The 20,655-nt window shown below is 47.9% G+C and overlaps 1 protein-coding gene and 1 long non-coding RNA gene across 5 annotated transcripts in view; one reads left to right on the top strand and one right to left on the bottom strand.

Annotated features, from left to right (window-relative positions):
• The window catches only part of LPP (LIM domain containing preferred translocation partner in lipoma), a 327,367-nt gene extending 311,183 nt beyond the window's left edge, over positions 1-16,184 (bottom strand). For 3 of the 4 annotated variants that reach the window (XR_004358748.1, XM_032697401.1, XM_032697407.1), the window contains exon 1: positions 15,713-15,762. The gene's annotated coding sequence lies outside the window, so the exon portion shown is untranslated. Of the gene's footprint in view, positions 1-15,712; positions 15,763-16,089 lie in introns of those variants that run through there. The other variant, XM_032697402.1, reaches the window with a different exon arrangement.
• LOC116791446 lies at positions 16,111-16,986 on the top strand. The gene is made up of 2 exons (XR_004358749.1): positions 16,111-16,265; positions 16,573-16,986. It is a non-coding gene; the product is annotated as an uncharacterized LOC116791446 (long non-coding RNA).
• The last annotated feature ends 3,669 nt before the right edge of the window (positions 16,987-20,655 follow it).

The following is a 20,655-nucleotide window of genomic DNA, read 5'->3' as shown; positions in this document are numbered from 1 at the left end:
GAAAAAAAATGTTATGGGCAGTGTTTGAGGCTATGCTTCATGCTTTTCCTGGGAAAGTGGCCTGCTACCACAGAGCCCCCACTCCCAGTCTGGGATGGGAAGGGATGAAGGCAAGGGTGCTGCCCCTTGCTTTGCTGTAGGATGACACACCTTTGCTTTGTGGGATAACACATGCTGTCACCATCACACAGAGCCACTGGACTTTCACCACAGACAAAGGTGTTGCCCCTCTTCTTCCCTAAAGGACACCTGAACACCACCACCACCATCCCTGAGGTGTGCAAATCTCAGCCTGACACTAATAACTAGAAAAAAAAGGAGACTGAGAAGGTCTCCATCTCACACAGCAGGAGGACAATGGGAAGGAAAGGCAATCCTAATGCCCCGGCTCAGCAGGAACATGCACATGCCATCCCACAGCATAGCTGCCAAACGCCCATCTATCTCAGCACAGTGACCTGGTAATCTCCCTGCAGGATGACACACAGTTCCATGCACTTCCCCTGCACCCCCAAAGGTGACAGAGGTGAGGACAGCACATGGCTGCCTGGCACCCAGCCCTATACACACTCCCATCCTCCTGGCTTAGGCTCAAGCAAAGGGAAGGTGACAGAGCCATCACCTTGTGCAAGAGAACCAGCACACAGACTTCCATGGGAATTCTGCAGATTATCCTCCCATCAAAGGAGCTTAATTAATTGCCTGTGAAAGGGGACTGTGATTTATCACATAACTTTTTAGCACAGTAAGTGCAACTACTGTCACATCTTTCCTCTTCTTAAAAATAAAGGATAAAAAGCCTTTAGCCCCTCTATGCCATTGTACCTTGTTGACCTGAGAAGTATATACACTGGACTTGCACTGCATTTCCTTTATTATTTGCCTACAGCATCAACAATGACTGTAAAATTGAACCCCTGGACCTGTATGATTTGGTTCACTTTTCCTGTTTCTCAGAGAAAATAAAGAGGCTTCTGGTTTGCAGAATGGCAAAGTTCGCAATTACACATCACTCAGCATCCTTACTGGATCTCACTGGTGCTCACAGGGAGAGATCGTGCTTCTTACCATGTACCTGACAGTTTGACAGCACAAAGTTTTCTTGGGTACTAATTCTCTGTATTCTTCCAAGAGTTTGCCACATGATATCCTCCAACCTGCTACACCAGAGCGCTGTATTCCAGAAGAGCACATATCTATTTGTTCGAAACATTAGCTACTGTACGTGAGTGCAACATCACACCAAAGGTACAAACCACTCGAGACCAGGAAAGGTCTCTCCAAACTTCTTCTGTCTCGCTAGTGTGATTCACAGGAGCACCTAACAGCATAACACCACCATCATACCTGTCCTCACCTACTCCTACCCTACGATACTAAGCTTGTCAGCAGCAATTTTGTCACCAGCCCTGAAGCCAGCGCTTGTTATCGAGCCAAGTGTTTTTATTTTTCACTTGGTGATGGGGAAAAACAGAAGGGAACTGTAGAAGCTTTTGGAGACAAAGATCTCTCCAGGACTTGCCAGACAATATTTTCAAAAGACTGACTTGGCACAGCATCAAGGAAGTTGGCATCCAATGTGCTAGCAAGACCAGCTCCATGCCAGCCATCAGCCAGGCTCAAGGAGCGTTAGTGACTGCAGTCAGGAAGACAGACTAATACTGCACCTCTCAAATGGGGTACAGTCATGTGCCTGGTCACCACCCAAGAAGGAAACACAGAATAAAATGGGGGGGGACCTCTTTGAGCAACTGCAACATCAGTGGCCAAGCACAAGTCAGCACATGCCAAGACTGACCACGCAGCAGTGCGTGAGATACCACAGTTGGCCCTCAGCCTAGAAACAGGAGACACCCGTGGGAGGCTGTGTGGGAAGAGCTGGTAAGAGAAGACTATGTCCTATCAAGGCTGTGAATCTGCACGTTGCACACAGAGGCTCAAAGCAGCCTCACATAAGCCATTTGCCGATAGCCACCATATATCATTACAACCCCCAGAAACAGAGATGACTTTATCACCAGGTCTTCATGAGCATTCACAGAGACCAGAGAAGGTCAAGAGAGCCATCATCCAGGAACAGGGGACAAGCATAGTGAGCTCAATGGAAACTTGACAGGCCAAAAATGGCTGCAGTCACGAAGGACCAGGGAGAACTCGCTTGTGTTGCCCTCTTTTTCTGAGGCTCTCAGAGGTGACAAAACCTCTGACCTTCAATTAAACCATATTACTCTCACAAGAGGGGGCGGCTTAGGGGCTCAGGAACTCAATAAGAAACTGTTTATCTCAAGGTCGTGGGTTCATACCCTCTTCAAGTTCTCTTTTCTTAGTCAATTAAAACAGGAGACTCGATCTGCATTAAAAAACCTGTTGCTAAGGGCACAGCCAGATACTGCCTCATCAAACAAGCAGATTAAGAAAATACAGCCCCATTGCTGCTCCTTGCACATCCCACAGCAGAGCACAGAAACTTTGGGAATGCTCCCTGTATGAAGTGAACTAGACTCACTTTTGTACCCAAGGTAGAGAAGCAAAAAGGGGGATTGCAGACGAGTGGACACAGCTGCCATCACCAACTTCCACAGCAGGTCAGGTACATCCATCTGCAGAGCATTATGAGTGGAGCTGATCCTGCCCCAGCCTCTGAACCTAGTCCTGGGAGATTCCTGCCCATCCCTCTATCACTCCTTTGAGAGGAAGGATGTTCAGCCAGTGACTGCTGTCCAGACAGCAATTCCTCCTACCCAGCTGACGCTCAGAGGCCTAAGCCCCACCACAAGGTAACGGTGGGAATAAATACAAAATCCAGACAAGTGCTTCTATCTTTGCACCTACAGAGCAAACAGCAGTCACAGAGCTCCAGGCCCTGCTTCCAGGGAGTCCAAGCACTTTGAACTGGACACCTTTCAGCCCTCGACCCAGCAATGACATTGGACAACCCTGCCCATTTGCACTGAAGGAGCACAAGGAACACAAACACTTGCATGGGCACTCAGGACCAGCTGAAGGGAGAAGACCCTCTGCCCTCCTTCTGCTGCAGGCCCAGTCCCAATCATGGTAAAAATATGACAGAGGTAGAGGCTGAGCAAATAGAAAGGAGAGAGGACACCTTCCCCAAAGCAACACACGAATCAAAGTTGATGTGTATCTGAAACCAATTACTGATAGAAACCAAACTATCTAGGAACTGGGGTTCCTAGTAGTTAGTACACTCACAGTCAAAACCTTTTTTTGTTCTTGTTGGTTTTCAGCCCATAAAAAGTCAAGATAAAAACATGCTTCAGCACACAGGGTGCACACGCTCACCTCTATCACCTTTAATGGCTTTCCACTGAGAAAACACATCCTCCCACCCCAAATGCAATTATTAGGTTCACAAAATTTTTCATCAGCCAATTCTTTTCCTATACCTACCTTTTGGTCCAACAGTAGACAAAGGATTTAAGCACAAACTCCCTGTGCACTAGGACAGAGTTGCTGGCCCTTACAGGGCCCCTCCCATGCATCATGGCCAGTGAAAAGTAACATGGCAAAATGAAGGGGTTTGGAAACAGATAGGAAGCCATCAGTTTCCTTCCATTCACCAAAGATGGTAATTATTTTGGAGAGGACTACATACCCTTTTGGCTTTTAATTAGTGGCAAACCAAGTTAACATCGGTTCATATGAGCAAGAAACTATTAGAGGCTACAGATCCGCAACCAAGGAAAACAAATCTGTACCAGTCCTTCAACCCCAGAATAACTTCTGACTGTCAAGCATAGTTACCACAGGGATGGATAGCTTCTCCTGCAAGTTCCTCACTCAATTAAACTAATGCAGACAAAAAGGGCAGGCAGCAGCAGCCGGCAGCACGAGGCGAGTCGGATGCACGCACTTGGTGCAGTGAAGTGACAGCCACAGGTTCACAGTGATGAGGGACAAAAGGAGCAGTCCACAGCCTCTGTCATCACAGGAGATACCCAAGGCTTGTCCTTGAGATGCTGAATGGCAAAAACTAGCAGGATCTGTGACCTGAGGAGACTTCAGGAAGTTTTAACTGAGAAGATAGAAGCACACCCTGATATACAGAGCTTCATGGAAACTGAGTGAGGAAATACCTAAGGAAAGTCCTTGATTTATTAGTAATCCAGAACTATCCTACTGCTGCCCCCACTACTCCATTTAGCAGCCTTATAATTATGACTCTATCTGAAAAATCAAGACAGTCACACAGCCAGAGCACAAAATAGAGGCCAGGAGAAACACGTATGATCTCAGTCCTTCTTGAGAACTTCTTGAATCACAAACTGGAGACTCCAGAGACAATTCCAGCATAAAGAGCCCCTTCAGCAACACACATCCACATAACCTGCTTGACCGCAGAGGTGTTAGAGCTTGCAACTACACATTCACACTTGGGGAAAGAGAGGGAGGCAAGTAAAGGATGCAGGCCAACCAGAAGCATGATTTCTCACACAACCACCAAGAAGGTGGGTGCATCAGCACATGAACAAAGGTAGACAGCAAGCAAAATCCACAGCTCCTTCCTTTCAACTAGATTTTAATAAAGTTCGAGTGTGTAAACATATTGTTAAATCCCATTCTCCCTCAAAAACTAAAGGAAGTTGTGCCTTTGATGTCAATGTAAGACCAGTCTGGCCCTTGCAGAGCAGCCTGAGGCAGTGGCAGCAGCTGCCCTGCAGAGCTGAGCCCACACAGCCACCAATCCATACAGCTCCAATGGGCTCTTTCAGCAGGTGTTACTGGAATCCTGGGCATCTCTCTAGCAAACTGCAATGATACTTAACTTCCTTATGGGCTCAGGAGGTTGCCAAACATCTGCTGGGATTAGCTGGTTCGTGTTTGTGAAGTGCACACAAATGCTAGAGTAAGGAAGGGGCTGACCTATTTATGGATGTGAATGCTGGACCAAGACCCAAGCCCAAATACTGTATTTGCACATATGGCTGTATCTCCCCTGACAGATTTTACTGTTTTAGGATGGAGACATGAGATGTCACCTATTGCCTACAGCCTGCTTCTGGTCACTGCTAACTTAAGTGAGTCATACTGCTCCCCTCCTCTGCTTTACCTCATCCAAATGCACAACTGATTTTTGCTAACAAGCTGGGCAAGTGCAGCTCCACCAGGAGCCCCCATGTTGGGGTTGCCCTCTGAAGCAGAAACCCACCTTCCCTCAAGTCTCCATCCCACTCTCTGGAGCTCTACCAGGGCTGCAGATCACACTCACAACCCACAGATCTCCAGCAGGCTCCCAAACACCAAGTTGCAGCAGATCAGTCACCCAAATTCCTCATGGCAAGGGACTTCGCATCAAGTTTCACATTTCACTTGGGTGTCCCTCCCTCACCCAGAGGCCTCCTGTGAGTGAGGGCTGAGGAATGAGACAGTGAGCATGCACAGCTCAAAAACCACAGTGACAAACAGCCATGAGGGAGATGAAGTCCCCAGGAAGGATGGGGAAGAGCCCAAGTAAGTTTCAGATCAAACTGCATATGTTTGTTAAAGGGATTAGAGGTGGCAATGACTTGCAGTGGGAGGGCCACAGGAGCTGTATGTTCCCATGACCCAGAATTGCTTTGCACCGAGTTGCAAGTCCTAAATATACCGCTTTGGTCTGCCAGAAGCTACTGCTCCCCTTCCCTCCACAGACACATTTCAATACTTATCAGATCTTCATCTTAGTCACGTTCTGCTAACAAACACTTTTACATCCTTTTCATCTTCCTTCATCATCAGTCACTATGTCCCCAAGTCAATCATTCTGCTTTTCTCTTCCCATTCTCCACTTTATTTCATCTCCCAGGGCAGGACCTCCTCAGATCCAGATGCCACTCCATGGGTGCAGTCTGTGCTCTCTGCTTGGGTTCACAGGACTTTGATGCACACAGTTTGCCACTCATTACTCTCCTCTGAGCAGCAAAACAAGTGGCAGGCTCAGCCCAAGATGCTACTGGTAAAATTTAGAAATATGGACAACCAAGAAAACATTGGCTATGGGATAAGGAAGCAAAATGAAGGACAAAAGGAACCCAGGAGTATACCAATACCATACCCAGAATTACTCATGTCTTTCATTAGACAGATAGGCCTTGTCTTTCTGGAGATCAAGAGCATCTGGAATCACTTTCATTACATATCAGGTAGAATTTGCACAACCAAAACACACAAAAAATACTCCCACTCTAGCAGGTGCATCTACCAAGAGAGTTGAAACTAAACCAGATGAGCCAATGTGCAACTTCTAATAATATACACAGCTACCTTTGTACATCCAGCTGCACCCATGGAAGTGGCCACACCCTTAATCAAATCACCTGAGATATAAGAAATTTATCCAGAGCTGTTGCTTGTGCCTCACTGCACTCCACCTTCAAGGGATGGGGAACAGCCAACACAGACTGACAACTGCCCTGAAGCCAACAAAGTTGGACTAGATTGCTTTTGCTTGGACTTCTTGTACATGACAGCATGACCTAAGACCTAAAACAGCACCTCAGGTGTGCAGATGAATACGGATTGAAGGTTTGGGCTATGGCATCCAGGGAAGCAGTGTGGTGTGGATATGCGTACAATAGCCCAGCAAGCGGCCTAGAGAGGGTAGGGGCTACCAGCAGAGATGATCATTGTAACACCCAAGAGCATGTACCCTCTCTATGCCATCCCAGGGTAGAGTACAGCAAGGCAATCACCCAGCAGTGCAAAGGTGAGGTGATACCAACCCATCTGCCCTGCATCCTCAGAGACATTTGACACCTACCTGTAGAAGCAGTGCCCACAACACACTGCATGTAGGCTGTGTGTGCAATGAGGACATGGGAGCCAACTTCATCCAGAGTGACTGAAAAATGAACAACTCATACAAGAATCGTTGTATGTAGTAAGGAAACGATCTCTGCTCTAGTAGCTCCTTCTCTCATGCTACGATGTAGTCCTCAAAAATTTCTTTTCCTAAACTAACTTCCCCAGCCTCCACACACCCCAAGTTCACAGCTCTCCCACGCAACAGAGCAAAACACACCGTGCCAAGCCATGGAAGGAGGCGAGCAGGCACTCTGTGAGCTGCCATCCTTTCACCCAGACACTTTGAGTACCTGGGTGGGCAGAGTGCCTTGGAAAAACATGCTCATTTATATTGTTTTAAGTTCTCCTCCTGCTCTGGCCTCAATCCCAAACCTCAGATGCAGAGGGAGACACTCAAAGAGGCATTACATTCCAAGTACCCCACACTCATTCCTGCAGCAACACAGAGGTCCAAGGCATCACTGCTAACTTCCAAAATATGCTTCTTACCCACAGTTCATCACTTAATGCCACTGTAAAAAGCTTGCAAATGTCTGCACCACTCACATTATGATCTGCTGCACTGTATGAGGCTGACTCTTCATTGCAGCAAGGCTACGGTCACACTACATGCTACAGCAGAAAATAAGTTAGACATCTCCTTAGGTAACTTTAACCCTTCTGCTCTTTAGTTGTTCCCCATCTGCCTGCCTTGAGGGCAAATCAGGATTTGGGTACAGGACAGTGCTAAAACACTTGCTTATCTTCAGGCACACAAGTAGCTGCAGAGTTCAGCTGGATTACTCATACACTTGAATTTCAAACTTACTATGCAGAAGATTCACCAAGACCTCCTTAAATGGCAAAGATGCAATGCCGTGTTTTCCAAGCTCAGCTCTGTGCATCCCAAAGAACTCGGAAAAGAAATGGATTCTCTGAAAAAGCAACGAAGTGGAACTGTTCTAGAGAAGGCATAATTCTCATTCTCCCAAAAAACAGCCTGCAGGATCAGAAGTGGTAGAGAAGGACCATAGTTTTAAGAGAAGCTTAAACTACCCTAAAAAATGTCAGTCATACTGTACCAGGGAAACAAGCCACTGAGGAAGTGTCGAGCAGATGATGTGAAGTCCCCATTACTTCTACTCCTTGAAATATGTTTTTATACATAAATACCACCTGGACCTCAGCCATCTTTGTGGCTCATTTTTGGACCTGCTCACCACCACATTTCAGCTTCAACAGCATTAAGCTGATCTAGCCTCCAAATGCCAGAGGCAAAGACCAGCTTTCACGCTAATCAAGGCACTCCAATACCCAGGCAAGATAAGTACAGCTCTTGCCCCTTAGTAAAGGATAATGATGATAATGCATAAGAAGCAGGTACAAGTGGAAAAGATGGAGGAGATGGACTGTAAAGATAGGCATCACTGCAGTGAACAGTTCAGACTAATCTCCAGAGTTGAGCACTAAGGATGCTAACTTCAGTCTGTAATTACAAACAATTCTTTCCAACAATCTCTCTGCTTTATTATCAGTTTTGACTGCAAACTTAAGAGAACAACCCTGATCTAAATGGGGTTTTTTCTCCATGACTGCAGTGTTAGGGGTGACGTGCGACAACTAGTTTCACTTCTCTCCAAGTTTCTGTGTCCCATCAGTAAATTAGTAATAATTTTCCTTCACCTTGGGAAGGCACTACAAAAATCACTCCTGCAACTTGCAAAGTACTCCAATGAAAGATCAAAGAGCACTCGAGAAAAATACAAAGGAAATTAATAATTCTGCATTCCATCTCAAGTTCGAATAGTATGCGGTAAATAAGGCTTGGGGCCACACAGTGCACAAAAAGAAAAGCAACTGAATAGCTGCTCATTAAGTATCACCTTCCACTCTGGACACAAAGAGTACGTGCTCTGGCAATCAACTGTCTATATCATAATATCTGCTTGCAGGTGAGGTTGAAATTAAGGTTTCATCAACTACCTTCATTCTGGCATTTCATAGCTCTGGAGCACTTGGACTTTACAACTTTAACACCATTCTTTTAACAAAGTTCAGTGCATGCAATGAACTACAAGTCTGCCACGTGGCTGCCACAACCACTGTCCATTTTTCTAGGGAAATCCAGATTAAAGGCTTGTCTTGCCCACAGTAATGGCTTGAGGTATCTCAAGATTTGCCCAAACCCATGCAAGGCAAATCAAGTCTCTACCTCAAACAATGAGGTGTGTTAAATCCAAGCCAGCTGATGTCCTTCAGCGCTGAGCTTGAACAGGAACGTCACTGACACCCAGGCCAGTGAGGCACTGATGATGCAGCAGCTGGAACTACAACCACTTATCAGCTGCTAATTCAATCACTCTCACAACCCAGCCTCTGCTGCCTGCACTGTCTGGGAGACTCCTTGCTTTCATTCAAGCTTGCCTCACTAAGTGGAGTAATTCAAATCTGTTAAAGTGAGGTAATAAACTACTGAAACAGAGAACTCCTTAGGGTAAGTGCACACAGCGCATTGAAGATGAACATGCACATTACCAAGATAGAAACCACCTCAGCTGGGGTACAATGAACATAGCAACTGCAGCAGAACCACCTGTAAGGTCACCTGTAACAACACCCCAACATTTCTCTTTCAAAATGCAAACCTCACCAACCTGAGTTCCATGCAGCTCTTTCCATCGCTCAAAGAGCCCTACAGGAGATATCTTAAATTTGGTCTGTTGTGTTTAAGAAAGGTTTGGAGCTGGACCACTTCTACCCCACCACACAGTGCAACACTACCCACCCCATCGGGCTCCACAAACCCTTCTTCAAGGCCTGTGGCATGACCTGTCAGCCTCCTCCACCCCACCTGCCTTTGCCCAGCTCTCTGGGCTGGTCCCACAATAAAGGAGTTGGGTCCTGGCTCCTCAGCAGCATTTCAGCCCCCAGCCACAAGGCAATGCACAGGCTCTCCAGCTGAGGAGAGATCAGGAGCAGGGAGAGGAGAGACAACTGCAGCTCCCCATAATGAGATCAACTGTCCAAAAAAAAAAAAAAAAAAGGGTAGTCGGGGGGGAGTTACAAATTGATGCATAAACAAGGCCTGACTGTGCAATTCAGAGCTAACAGGACAGTTTACTAAATGTTAATTAAATCCTTAGCGCCTGTTACTCCAGTAGTGGAGATCAACTTATTTTTAAATTAAATAAGCAATAAATGCTTAGATGAACTTCTATTAAATTTCATCCAGTGAATGAAGTATGTGGGGCTTTTAATACACATTAAACAGCATAGTTATGGCAAGTTAGTAGATACTTTATTACCTAAAGATAATGGCCATATTTAATCTTGACTAACTATTCCACTGGCTGCACAGTCATCCAGGACTTGGCAGAAGTTTGCCTGCCTTGTGGCATCACTGAGCAGAGGGAGCACGGGGAGGAAGGCAGCCAAGTGCTGAATAACACCTACTTAGAGGATGCTTATGTGCATAAACCCACTTAGGCACAAAACAGGATCTCTCCCAGACAGATTTGGAAACCCAAAGGAGTGTTGATGGACTATCACCCAGAAACAAAGCTGGCATAAGCCAGAGACCCTCAAGCATCCCAACTCCCCACAAACCAAACTAAGTAATTTATGGGTTTGCTGAGGAATCATTGTATTATGGGGTTCCCTTATGGCATCAAGAGCAACAGAAAACATCCTAACAGCCTGCGACACTCAAAAGCTTATAACTTTGTCTAAGAAAAGTTTATCAGCAGCCCGCAACTCCACCGATGTTTGTTTTCCTTCCTTGAGCATATTGTGATAGTTCAAGAGTGCTTCTGACTCACACGTGTGTGTCACTGTCACCCACAGATCCCAACAACAGATACTGACAGTCTAAAATGACAGAGACTTGCTGACAGTGACTTAAAAATTATCATTTTCATGCCAGTTCTTGCAGTTGCTCAGAACCTGATCGAAACCAGCTTTTGGAGATTAAATCAGAATCTCCACTGAGTTGTCTCTACCAATAACCTTAATTGCAACGATTAAGTGTGGGTAGTGGGTTTTGGTTTTTTGCACGTTTGGACTGGAAACATCACCAGCCCTACCTGGCCAGCCATGCCCAGAAGCAGAATGAATGAAAAGAGCCAACCCTACACTCCACTAAACTTCGCTTTATAGGCAGGCACAAGCTCTCAAAAGCTTTTACATTTTGTGGGGATTTTTTCTGGTCTGTGGTTTTCGGTTTGATTTGCTGTTTTCTTTTCTCTGTTTGTTTCTATTTTACAAAACAAAGAGCTCTCTAAATCAAAAAGAGGAAAACACAGAGCTCTTCAAACTTTACTGATGCTCTCCTCCAGTATCCCAATGCACACATGGAAGCCAATCACAAGACCTTCCCTCCAATCCTTCCTCTGGAACCCTTGTTTGTAAAGTTATTTCGAGCTCTGTATTTTCCTACCTATAACCCACGCTCTTTAAAGGTACTGTTCCTTGTGAATCTGTCCATCAGAGAACCCACATCCTTTGGTAAGTTATGGTTTCCATCTCCTTTGTTCCTGCCCACTTTGTTCTGGCTGCAGTTCCAGTAAGCTCTCTAGCTTTTAGCAGAATTACCCTGCTACAAGAGAGAGAGCAAAGGGAGATGATGAAGCCAGCAGGGTGAAAAGGCAGAGGACCGAAAGCAGACAGGAGCGTCACTGTCTCACTCTGATGTGCACAGAGCAAACACAGATGCTGAATCCCAGGCTTCTGGTGGGTCACATGGACTTGGTATTCATATTGCTTCCCTGAAAGCTTCTCCTCATCAAAAAAGAAAAAATGTACCTAAAAAGCACAAATGTACCTAAAGAATCATAGAATATCCTGAGTTGGAAGAGACTCACAAGGACCATCGAGTCCTGCTCTTGGCCATTGTATACCTCTTCATCATCCTGAAGCCACCCTTAAAACCCCTCCATGCATGGCACAGGGACTTCCCTCCACCTGAATGGATCACCAGGGCTGCCACAGACCACACCAGAGCCTAGACAACCAGCCAAAGGTGAAACCCAGCATGGTCTGGTGCCAGCCGGAGCAGAGGGTACAAGTGTTGTTCAGAGTCATATCAGAGACAGAAAAGTTATTTTATTAGGAGGAAGGAAGAGCTCTGTGGGTCAGGCTTTCAGAGACCTGACAAGCAACAAAATACCACTGAGGATGTATTGTTCACACAACCATGATGGGCAAAGGAATAGAGAAACCACTGTAGGCACCCTGAGGGTATATGTTTCCACAGACACACAGAAACTGTCTTCTTGGAACAATTTGTCATCCACCCAAGCTACTGCTTTTGTCTAGCTACAATCAGCAAGAGATGCTTCATGGAAACCTACACGAAACAGTCTCTTCTTTCCAAACAGATGTTTATGATACAATGGGCAATATTGGCTGGTATAACTCTGAATGTACCTGACATTCATACAACCATCCAATCTCCGATCCAGACTTGGCTAAATTCTTGTTCTCAGCAACATCCTGCATGATAAATGCCACCATTTAGTTACACTGAAAAGCACTTAATTTTCTTAGCCACTTTCACCTGGTTTGCATTTGTACAAAGAAACAGGCACCCCTTTTCCACAGCATTGTTTCTGTGACACCTTTTTAACATGTGTCCTCTTAATAGGAGCAGTCCCATGCTGCTGGTCAAAATCTCTCAGTTTTCCAGCTCCCCGCCGCTCTTATTATCCCTCTCCAAAACTGCATACACAAAGTTTCACTGATCACAAGGGCATTGCTTAAGTTTTACAGTCAGACATACAGGTAGAACACAAGCAGTGATTTTAACAAGGCAACAGCCAGGCTTCAAAACTGAGCAATGTCTCCACTCTGACCATGAACCCCTACACTGTAATTCTTACTATGAGTTATAATTAAAAATACATACTGATGATCATATCATATGATACATGTAAAAGCACTCCAGCTCCACTCATACAGCAGCCAACACTACTAGGTGCCTTGCAAAACTCACTAGTCCAGTTCTGGAGCTTCACCCCTGAATATCCTAGAGAAACAAGTGCTTTGGCAAGGGATGCACAACTGAATCTGCCATTACGTTATTTGAAAGCTTGAATTACACTGCACCAGTTCCTCATTCTGCCCATTACCTCGCTAACACTGCACAGCTAAAGGTGTTACTCAGAGCAATGCAACTTTGAAATCCAATGTGCTCTGCAAATTTCCATGAGACAAGGCAGGTAAACTAACCATGATTGCCAGGATACGGGACCTGAAAATTCCTTCTGGCCTGCCAGTTTAAAGCCAGGTTTTGGTCAGTTTGTCCTGGTCTGAAGACAGCACATGACAGACAAGATCATTCAATACTTTTATCCCCCAAAGCTGGATGACTGCTCCATGAAACAGGAGTAAGGGACAAGACTCAAAGAGTGGGAACTCGCACCAAGACAGGCATGCTCACCAGCATCCTGCCCTGACATCCAGGCCAATCTCCAAACATGCTCCAAAGGTGAAAAACTCACCTCTATGCAACAGGAATCAGAGCTTCTCACCCAGCTCTGTACCAGCGTCTCTGCCCAGCCAGTCCCAACCACATCAGGTGAGCAGGGCTTGCAAGACAGAGACATCTACACCAGGAGAAAGGCAGTACCTCTCACCAACCCGGGCACCACAGGGACTGTACAGCTGCAATTCATAGCAGCTTGGGGCCGTACCTAGAGACACTTCAATAAGACACAGTTATAGCTTCATTTTCCTGGATGCATCTTCCATTTCCACCCAGGAGTCTACCCAGGCAGCACACAAGGGCTGCACACCGTTGTGTGCAGGACTGTTGGCAACATGAGACACACACAGCCAACGTGCCCTTGGCCACAAAATACACATGGTGGGACTGACTTTTGGGAAGCGACTCTCTTGCCCACCACAAGCATTAGTCTACAGCCCAGAGATGCCCAAAAAGACTATGGTGACCTTCAGCAATGCATGTGCTCCAAACAGGCCCTCTAACTGCAGGGCAGGGAAAGGAGCCTACAAGGATCAGAAGACATCAGATGGCAGGAAAGCCCCTAGCACCATTACTGACGGCAACTGAGTGCTGCCACTATCTCAGACCCAGGTGTTCCTGATATGGCAGTTTTTCTTAACAACCTACACAAGCTGACTCAGGTGGAAAAAGAAAACCTGAATAAAACAATTAAAGGAAAACCACCTGCGAAACAATGGGCAACAAGACTGAAGGGCCCATTAGCAGCACCAGCATCATAATAAAGTTACAGGAAGGATTAGATACAGAGCTAGGGGCTTAGTGCCAGGTGGCTCAATGGCCACCACCCACACAATCATCTGCGGCCCATCCCGCAGGGAAAAACCCTCCAACAAAGGCTAAACAACTGAACAGGGGAATAACAGAGCTAATAAATTCAGGAGCAATAGGAAGAAAAATTATGAGATGGGCAGGGGGAGACAGAGAAGGCCAACAGAGAGAAGTTTTCAACAGTAAATCTTTATCCACAGATGTACTTATTTCCCAAGGGAAATCCCAGAGTATTACTTAGCCTTGTGTGGGCCAGTCCTGGTGCAGCAAGGGTGGGGATAATTAGAAAGTCCCTCACATCCCCAAACTGTGCTGGCGCACAGCAGGCTGGGCTACACACAGGACAGGAGCCAACATTTTTCAGCATGAACACAGCCACATTATTAACACAGAGATGAAACGTTGTGTCCTGTTCCCCAGCTCTGCATGTTCCCATACCTTCCTAATACCCCATATATGCAATTACTTGGTGAGCCAACACCTGCTGTATCACCCTGCTTCAGGGATTTCCCACTCTCTCAGATCTTGCCCCAGAAATCAGTCCTGGAATGAATGAGCACAAACTCTATAGGCAAATGAGTACATGGAAGCAAAGGAATCCTCAAATCTACAGTATTTCCACAGATTTGACACTTCCATGTGAGATCTTGCATTTTGCATTGGGTCAAAACCACTTTGTGCAGAGGGACTAAGGTGTTGTGGATGTGCAGGAACACATATCAGCATATTGGTAAACTTTTGTGAACCAATTGCCTAGCAAAACAGAAAGAAAACAAACAGGAAACTGACCAAACAACCACACAACTGGCCCCAAAAGCCAACTCCTACACGTGTAGAAAAAACAAACAAACAAAAAACGAACAAAACAAAGCGGGAGGCTCCAACTCTCGTTTGTTTCACCAGCAGGGCCAAGCTGCACCTCGAGGTACAGTAGCCAGAGCAATTACGGCAGGAGTTTCTCCATCAACGCCTCCTCAGGAGCGCTGCCTGCTTCCCAAGCACAGCCCCGGGGCGCGAGGAGTGCTCCTGAACAACGTCAGGGGCAAGGTTAGCCTGTTCAGAACGGGAGGGCAAGAAAAGGGGAAAGAAAAAAAAAAAACTACATATATTTAAGAGAAAAAAAAAAGCCCTGCGTGACGTCAGGGACTGGGAAACTTTTCCGTCCTCACCTGGCGGGCAAGGCTGGGCCTCCCCCGGCGTATAAAAAGCCGCCGAGGCTTTACTCAACTTGTTACTTAGGACGAGCCCCGGCCGTCCCCCCCGCGGGCCGGCGGGGGCTCAGGGCGGGGCGGCGGCCCCTGCCCGGGCCAGGTGCACCTGCGGCTCCGAGCCCGCCCGCCCGGGGGGGACCCCGACCCGCCCGCCGGCACCGAGGGGGAGCCGTGCGGAGGGGCCGCCCGAGCACCGGGGAGTTCCCGCTGTCCCCGCTCCGCGGCCGAGCTCGCCCCGCACCGGGCCGGCCCCCTCCGGCGACCGCGGCGCCCCGGGCGGAGGGAGGAGCCAGGGCGGCCCCCCCGGCCGGCCGAGCAGCGCTCCCCGCCCCGGCCGGGGGCTCCAGCTGTGGCACAGCTGCCTCGGCGGGCGGAGGGGGGTAGGAAGGGGGGGAGGAAGGGGGCAAGTTATTATCTGCAACAATACCTCGGGGGAGGAGGCAGCGGAGGCGAGCGCGGCGGCGGCGGCGGGAGGAGGCGGCGGGGGGGGGCGGGCCGGGGGCGGCACCGGGACCGCCCCCCCGGGACCGCCCCGCGCCGCCCGCCCCCGGCCGCGCCGCCGGCCCCTTCCTTCCGCCCGCCCGCCCGCCGGCCCCTTCCGCGCCCCGCGGCGCTGCCCCGCCGCGTCCCCCCGGCGGCCCCACCCGCGCTCCCGCCCGGGTACCCCCATCCCGTGCCCGCCGCTGACCCCCGGGCAGCCCCTCCCGCGCCCCGCCCCGCCGCAACCCTCCCTCCGCTCCTCCGGCCCCGCCGCATCCCCCAGCTCCCGCATCCCTCCTGCCTCGCCGCCCCCCCAGCCCTTACCTCCCCCCGGGTGCAGGGAAGGGGGGCCCGGCGGCCCCGAGCTCGGCGGCACGGCCCCGAAACTAAAAGCGAAAGCGGCGGGCGCTGCCTCCTGCTCCGCCGGGCTGCCGCGCTCTGCCCGCGGCTGACGTCAAGGGCCCAAATTCCTGTCTTTCCCTGCAGGCAGATTTGTCCATGTAAGGGCTGGGGCCGGGGCCGGGGCCGGGGCGGCCGCACGGCGGGAGGGGGCTGCGCTGCGCCGCGGCGGAGGGGGGGCGGGGGGCAGCGGCTCCCGGTACCTGGCAGGGAGGAAAACGGGGCTGGAGGCGGCTCCGACCCTGTGAGCATCACCTTTCTGCCCTGCATCCCGGGGCCGGGGGAGCGTTAGGCCCAGAAATGCACCCTGTGCCCTGCAGGATCCAACTTTCCGCAGGGAAGTTTTGTTCAGGGCTCCTGTGATTTTTTGGGTGCTTTCCAACTAACTTTTTCTCTGTTCTTCCACAGCTGGGGCGAAGGACAAGGTGAGGGGAGGTAAAAGGTGCTGGGAGTTCCAAAGGAGCTGCCTGCTCAGAGATTCAGAACAAAACCTGTCGAGAATATTAAGGAGAGGGGGAAGGGAAACTATTTTCTGATTGCTTTCTGTTTGATTGTTTTGTGGCTATTTCTAAGGACTGCAATTAAAATAATTGGGATTTTTAGTGTGATTGTTTTTATAATGGAATGTTACCCTTTAAGTAGCTGTTCAGTATCTGCATCTGCCCTGAAGAGAAGGGGAAGACAGAAGGGTTACATTGTGTTCAGGCTGTGAAGGGAAGCACTGCCAAGCCTTACTCATTTGGAAAGAGATTTCTGGATGAGTTTTTAGGCACTTTAAATGTATTTCATTTTTACAATAAAGGGCTCTGCTGTTTGCTTTCAGAAGATGTTTACAATCTTATCCCATTACCAGCTTTAATGTCCACAGACAGTCCTTGACAGCCCCACGAGGGCAAGTCTACACGTAAGGACCCAAAAAGGACAATAAGTGCTTAAAAGACTTAAGAAGCTGGAGTAGAGAATTGTGATTCAGCCTCTCTTCACCTTCCCTGGCTGCCAAAGTCAGTGTGCTTCCAGATCTGAGACCCCAGGAGATATCACCCTGCCCTGACAAGCACCCCTTCCCTGGCAGGCCCCACAGAAGGGGAAGCACGGTATATCCTAAATTGACTCCTCAGTGCACACTCCCTGTCTGCAGTTGATTTGGTGCCCTGTGGTGGCCCCTGTGTACCAGGGGTGCTAAACTCCCCCCAGGAACAGAGAGGGCTGCTGGGGCCAGATGCTGTTTTAGAAGCACTGCAGCTAAATCTGCATGAGCCTGTCAGTCATGGTCACAGGCGTTCTCTAAGCATTATGACTATGACTAGAAATACCCAAGCCTTGTCCCAGCCACCTACCCTGTGTTTAAACCCTGCTGAGATCCAAAACCAAAGCTGAACAGTGCATGAGTCACCAGGGCCCCGTGCTGTAGTTGTACCTAGAGTGCCAGCAGTGCTCTGTGAACATGGCCCGTTGTGAAAGACACAGCTGCTTTCTAGAGCACCAGTGGATGAGACTGTAGAACCAGCTCAAGCTGAGCAGCCAAAGCCTTCACCCAAGGCCCTGTAAACCTGAGTTCAGCTCCCTCCCACCAGAATCTACAGTTCACCTATGTCCTTCCATCTGAGCGCTTTGACCACTGGGCTGCAAGGTCACGCTCCTGGATTGCCCTCCAAGGACAACTCATGATGAGGTTTTCTGCCACCAGGAGCAGGTGGTCATCACCAGGGACTGCCTGGCACTGATGTCTGTCAACCTCAGCATGGTGAGGCTCTCAACGGAGCCCAGATTTATAATGCTCCTGAGAAGCAGATACACACAGGAACTAATGCCTGGATTTTTTTTTCTCTATTTGAGCTTTCTTGCAGATCTGCAACAGCCCTAGTGTTATGTCAATTGGTATCTAGGGGAAGCATCTGAACGCTAAAAAAATCGTTTGGCCTAAGATGAGAGACAAGTGTTCTCCATTTAGTATTTCAGAGAAAACCAGTGGTCAAATATTTTCCTTGTCCCATATCCAACAATTATTGCTTCTTTATCCATCAAGCTTATGCAATTTTCCAGTCCTGTTAACAGAAGATAAAATACTTTGCCCATCCATAGCAGCCTCCTTTGAATGATCCCACAAGTTTTAAGCTTTGAGCCTCCAAAGTGTAAGATAGTAACTACTACTACCTCCATTTTGCAGGTAGATGAACTGTGACTAATCCTCTGCAGCTCAGCAGCAGAAGTTTGATTTGCAGCCCATTACCCTTGTAACATGCTGCCCAGAATGGTCACTGCCTTGTCAAACAAAGCATGAATTTTCTTTTTTTTTTTTTTCCAATTTCCTATCATGACCAATATCATACACTTTGGAAATGAAAGTAGAAAATTCAAGGTGTTGAGCCTGGCTGTGAAAATCTGTTCTTTGCCTGGAAAGAATCAAAAATACTGGCAAACATACAATCATTCCTTTGGTAATATCTACCGCACCCTGCACCATAGCAGCAAAATGAATTAAACAGCAAAAGACTGAAATATTTGACATTGCATAGGCCACTCAGGAGGCAGGAATACAGGAGTCAGCCTGGGCCAGTATTAAGTCAAGGAAATTAAGTTTTTTAGTGGTTAAGGTGCATGACTAGGAGATTGGAAACCTGGCTTCTCCTGATATTTTCCCTCTGTTGTGTGACTTTAGACCAGTTGATTCACTTCCCTGTGTCTGGAGGAGCCTTATAAACCCACAGCACAAGGTTTGAGCAGAGAATGACACACCTCCCATCAGATCCTGTTCTGTGCAAAGTTTCCAAAAGTCAGCAGGTGAAACCTTGCTTTTCAGAGTTTTGGGTCTCTCCTTTTCAGTGAGATGTCAGATGCATAAATCACCAAAAAAACCTAGGATGGGAAGAGCCCTTGCGAATGAATTCCATCTCTCAGGCCATAAAGGAGCTAAACCATACCCAACAGAGGTTCACCTACCCTGCTCGTAAGAATATCTGGAGAACCCATTCCAGAGCTTCACAGTTAGATAAATTATCTCTAACCCAAGTCACTTTTGCTGCAATTCAGCTCTTAATCAGATGGAGTTGTGGGGATCTGACGTATTCCCTCACTAGCAACAATTTCAGAACAACAGGAAAGTCGCCCACCTGGTGAACTAATTCTTCTGTGGGTAAAAGCCAGAGAGGCTGGAAAACACACTAAGCATGTGTTTTTGGGAGAGCTGCCACCTAATTTTCAAACAAAGATCAGATGCAATTAGCCTTAGATCAAGTGGAGACTCCTCTGCCCCAAACCACAGAACTTTTCACCCACCTTGCAGCAGGACGCCTGTTTCCACCAAGGCGCACGCAGTGCACACTTGACCCTTCGGTCTCCAAAGGGTATTCTTGGAAGCATATGCAAAATCTGAGCTCACAGCAATAGCATTCCTGTGGCACTGGGGAAGGAATGAGGAAACACCAGCGTGGATACTAGGCAGACAGGAGAGAAAAGACTCAACCTGCAAGTCTGAATTAATTTCCAACCAGGGTGCAGGTTTCTGACTGAGAGATACACGCGTGCATGCTGCCTGGTGGAAGGAATCTAGGAACAGCAGTGGGCCAAGATTTCTCCTTCCCCACTTTGCAGGTATGTTTGCATCCAGACAGGAATGCAAGACATGGTACTGGGCAAGCATTACTGAATCACAGATCATTGGCAGCAATCAAGTCTGGGCCAGAACCCCAAGGGAATCTTGATGAGAAATACAGTTTCCAACAACGTCCCCAACTTTCTGTGAGATAGCGACCACCATCAAACCCTGCATCTCTGTGCACATCTTTGAGTTTCAAGTGGTTCACAAGATGCTCAGTTTTGCCTGGGAATCAGTCCTGTCGAATTCCATATCATTTCACTGTTGGCCACGGTGAGTTTGGGGTACCTCAGGAGTGTATAAACTTCCCTGAACCCATTTCAGGGTCTGCTCCCTGCCTTGCTCCATCCACTGTCCGGGCCATAGCTGCCTGTGCCACAGGAATGGTAAAGCTTTATAGAACTGCTAAATCTCACTGTTGAGAAGTACAGTTGAGCAATGTGCCAGTGTAGCATACTTCATTTTAAGGACATGCTTAAATCCAATTTGAGCCCAGAGAGATTTTAGCTTAGGTTTAAGCTTTCCATTGAACAGGGTGGATTTAAGGACTGAAGTGTTTTGCTAGACTGCATCTTTGGTTAATGAGGAAGGAGAGTTGTTAGTGCCTAAAAGAAAGAACTACCTGAAGCTCTTTGGCCACAGACAAACCATTACTAGCACTACTCCATATTTCTAATAATTTTTTATGAAATTAGCACAAAGAATTGGTAAAGAAGTTGATAATTTCCTTAACAATCCTCAGTCTCTGGGTCTCAGCTTAGTGGGGAGAAAAAAAACAACTTCATAGTATCTCATCAGAATGATGTGATATAATTAAAGCAGAAGCCACTAGACTTTGTATTTTACACCATCTGGTATCTTGCACCGTGTCTCACTAATGGTGAATGTCTCATGTC

The sequence above is a fragment of the Chiroxiphia lanceolata genome, chromosome 10 (genome assembly GCF_009829145.1).
Source record: "Chiroxiphia lanceolata isolate bChiLan1 chromosome 10, bChiLan1.pri, whole genome shotgun sequence".
In the NCBI taxonomy this organism is placed as follows: Eukaryota; Metazoa; Chordata; class Aves; order Passeriformes; family Pipridae; genus Chiroxiphia; species Chiroxiphia lanceolata.
This window is presented reverse-complemented; position numbering and strand designations above follow the sequence as displayed.